The sequence below is a fragment of the Rhineura floridana genome, chromosome 3 (genome assembly GCF_030035675.1).
Source record: "Rhineura floridana isolate rRhiFlo1 chromosome 3, rRhiFlo1.hap2, whole genome shotgun sequence".
Classification (NCBI taxonomy): domain Eukaryota; kingdom Metazoa; phylum Chordata; class Lepidosauria; order Squamata; family Rhineuridae; genus Rhineura; species Rhineura floridana.
Genome location: NC_084482.1, coordinates 125,083,620 through 125,087,878, shown reverse-complemented (window position 1 = coordinate 125,087,878; position 4,259 = coordinate 125,083,620). Strand labels below are relative to the sequence as shown.

The window sequence follows — 4,259 nt, the reverse complement described above, 5'->3', positions numbered from 1 at the left end:
ATGGCAGGATGTGATCAAGTGTGGGAGGACTTAGGGGTGCTTCATGCAGAGAGGCAGCAAGTGTGTAAGGGGGTGCTGAAACTTTCCTTCTACCAACTGCTGTCCCCACTGCAACCCAAAGCAGCTTTCCTCCCAAATAGACTTCTCATCTCACAGCCTTGCTAAGACAAAAAGAGGCTGGAGGGGAGGCTGCAGGAAAAAGGCTTCCTATGGGCATCAGGTCAGCCACTGTGAGAACAGGATGCTAGGCTAGCTGGGTCTTATGTTCTTAGGGGGAGTGCTCCACATTGAAATCACCACAACCTGCTTTGCAACTGCACTGTACAATCGTGCTTGATGACAAGGGTCTGCCACTGTCAAGTTTAGTGCCACCCTTATAGTTAGGCTAAATTAAACAATACACTTTCCATATCGGTATGGTCCAATGTACACCCTCATCATCAACAATGTGTTGCTTGGATGCTGGGTGCAGAATCCTCCCCTGGGCTAAGAGAAATCTGAACAATACGGGGGGGGGAAGAGATACATTATCAAGGAAGAAGAAGAAAAAGCACTGGGACATTGTATTCTGCACCCGAAGAGCCTTTATGTAATGAAATGACTTCAGGAAAGAAGACAGGCACTATATGTCAGTTCATGACTTATTTGTCTTGCCCTACAAGTGGGTTAACATATACAATGTTATACTCCGCCTGTTCTGCCATTTAGGACTTTCTTGGATCGTTCTTTGTCTGGTTTCTCTCCCTTGACCTTACCGCCATGGGTGACCCTACTGGGAGTACATGACTCCCGACAGCATCGCTCACAGGGTTCACTGGAACACGCAAGCCCACTCACCACTCTAAGGTGACAATCCAGCACGGGCAGGACATGGACCGGCACACGGGCGGTGGATACAGACTCAGTTGTCCTGACTTAAGGATCGAGGCAGTTGAGTAGTTCGGCAGCTATATCCACGACTGAGCAGTCCTATTCAGGATCCACTCTGCTCACCACATATGGGGAAGGGGCTAGAAAAGGTGCCCTAAACATAGTCTGCCTCATCTGTCTCCCTGACTGGTTCACCGCATCCAGTGGGGTCACCACTTAGCGGTCGCAAAAGACAAATGAACTTTGGAACGTGGAATATACGGACATTGCTGGACAATACAGATAGTGAACGTCCTGAACGCAGGACTGCCATCATCGCGAGGGAGTTCAGACATTTTAATATTGACATAGCAGCACTCCAAGAAACTCGAAGAGCAGGAGAGGGACAATTGAAGGAAGAAAAAAGAGGATACACCTTCTTCTGGAAAGGACTGCCTGAACAAGAATGACAAATACATGGAGTAGGCTTTGCTATTAAAAATGATCTTGTGAAACTCTTGTCAGAAGTTTCTACTGGCATTAATGAACGACTCTCAACTCTCTGATTAAAACTCGCCAAAAACCAGCAGGCAACTAGTCTAAGTGCTTATGCACCAACATTAGATGCTGATGAAGACATCAAGGAAAATTTTTATACCCAGCTGGACACCATCTTATCAGAGATACCTAAAGAGGATAAAATTATCCTCCTGGGCGATTTCAATGCAAGAGTTGGGCGTGATTTTGATTTATGGCCAGAAACCATTGGGAAAGAAGGAGTTGGCAATAGCAACCTGAATGGAATTCTACTTCTGACTAAATGTGCAGAGCATAATCTTGTTATTACAAACACACTCTTTTGCCAGAAAGATAAATTTAAAACATCATGGAAGCACCCTCGGTCGAAGCACTGGCATCTCCTGGATTACGTAATTGTCCGTGCCAGAGATCGTCGTGATGTACTCCTCACCAGGGCCATGATGAGTGCCGATGACTGCTGGACAGATCACCAATTAATTTGATCCACTATGGCCATTAATATTGTTCCTCAACGTAGGCTTCAAGGAAGAAAACCAAGGCATAAAAGGAACATCCACACCTTTCAAGATCCTATTAAGCGAGCTTGCTTTCAAACAACTCTCAAGAAACATCTACCTACGGAACTCCCTGAAAACATTGTGGAACACTGGAGTAAACTGAAGACTTCCATTATTGCAGCATGTGAACAAACTATTGGATACCAAACTAAGAAACATCAGGACTGGTTTGATGAGAATGATAGTGAGATTGAACATATCATTGACAAGAAAAGGAAAGCCTTCCAGATATGGCAAAAAGACATTAACTGTCTTGCTAGGAAAAAAATCTATGCCAGTGCAAAGGCTGAGGTCCAAAGAAGAACTTGAGAACTTAGGAATGCCTGGTGGATAAAGAAAGCTCAAGAAATCCAGCATTTTGCAGATGCTCATGATGCACGGGGCTTTTTTAATGCCACAAAGGCCATCTACGGACCAACAAATTATGGTACAAATCCCTTACGTTCAATAGATGGTACCAAACATCTAAAGGACAAAGAGTCTATTGCACTACTTTGGAAAGAGCATTACCACGACCTCCTTAATCGTAACTCTATTGTGGCTGATGAGGTCTTCTCGCAAATCCCACAACAACAAATTAGAGATGAGCTTGCAGTATCCCCTAATTTGGATGAAGTCAGTAAAGCCATTAATCAAATGAAGAATAACAAAGCTAGTGGACCTGATGGGATTCCTGCTGAAGTCTTTAAAGAAGGTGGGCCTGAATTTACACAACAACTTCATAAACTCATTGAAATAATCTGGATGAGGGAGGAGATCCCATAAGACTTTAGGGATGCCATAATTATCACTCTTTTCAAGAAGGGTGATAGAACAGATTGTGGGAACTACCGAGGCATCTCTCTTCTTGCTACCACAGGTAAAATCCTTGCAAGGATCCTTGCAAATCGCCTCCTACCTATCTCAGAAGACATCCTCCCTGAATCCCAAAATGGTTTCCGCCCTTCCAGGGGGACAGTGGACATGATCTTCACTGCATGACAGCTTCAAGAAAAATGCAGGGAGCAAAACTGACCTCTGTATATGGCGTTTATTGATCTGACTAAAGCCTTTGATACTGTAAATCGAACTGCTCTGTGGACCATCCTTTTGAAAATTGAATGCCCTGATAAATTTGTGAATATTTTGCGACTCCTCCATGACAACATGACGGCGACAATTTTGGATAACAATGGCTCCCAAAGTGATCCATTCAAAGTGGGATCAGGCATCAAACAGGGATGCTTCATTGCTCCAACCTTATTTGCTATTTTCATCGCCATGACTCTACACCTTGCTGAGGGGAATCTTCCCACTGGTGTGGAAATCACATATCGAACAGATGGAAAGCTCTTTAATCTTAAATTCAGCATCTTCTGAGCTCTGCGAGTGCCGCATTCTCCTGAATGAAGCATAGAGTGTTCGAGGATCGGGATATTCGCAGGGAGACCAAAACGCTTATTTACAAAGCCATTGTACTACTGACCTTACTGTATGCCTGTGAAATATGGACCATCTATAAACGCCACTCCCAACTTCTTGAAAGATTCCACAAACGCTGCCTCCGGAAAATTCTGCAAATTACTTGGGAAGACAGATGGACTAATGTTAGCGTTTTGGAAGAAGCAAAGACTACCAGTGTTGAAACAATGATCCTCCGACATCAACTTCGCTGGACCGGCCATGTTGTTCAAATGCCTGATCACCGTCTTCCAAAGCAGCTACTTTACTCCCAACTTAAGGATGGAAAACGAAATATCGGTGGACAGCAAAAGAGGTTTAAAGATGTTCTCAAAGCTAATCTAAAAAAATGTAACATGAGCATCGAGAACTGGGAAGCCTTGGCCCATGAGCGTCCCAATTTCATATCAGTCAACAACTGTGGCCCTCTGTTCTTCAGTCATGGAACTTTTAAGGCTAAACCAGACATGTTAGAACTTGGGTGTTAGAACAAATTAAACCAGAACTATCACTAGAAGCTAAAATGATGAAACTGAGGTTATCATACTTTGGACACATAGTGAGAAGACAGGATTCACTAGAAAAGACCATAATGTTGGGAAAAACAGAAGGGAGTAGAAAAAGAGGAAGGCCAAACAAGAGATGGATTGATTCCATAAAGTAAGCCACAGACCTGAACTTACAAGATCTGAACAGGGTGGTTCATGACAGATGCCATTGGAGGTCGCTGATTCATAGGGTCGCCATAAGTTGTAATCGACTTGAAGGTACATAAGAACAACATCATTTCCCCAACACCTTCTGGCCTTGTAGGTGGAGTCTTTTTTTTTTTTTATGGAATTAGAAATGTGGAAAAATCATGCTCAAGAGCAA

The 4,259-nt window shown here is 43.6% G+C and overlaps 1 pseudogene; it reads left to right on the top strand.

Moving 5' to 3' along the window:
- Positions 1–1,106: 1,106 nt before the first annotated feature.
- LOC133382292 (craniofacial development protein 2-like) lies at positions 1,107–1,793 on the top strand (annotated as a pseudogene).
- The last annotated feature ends 2,466 nt before the right edge of the window (positions 1,794–4,259 follow it).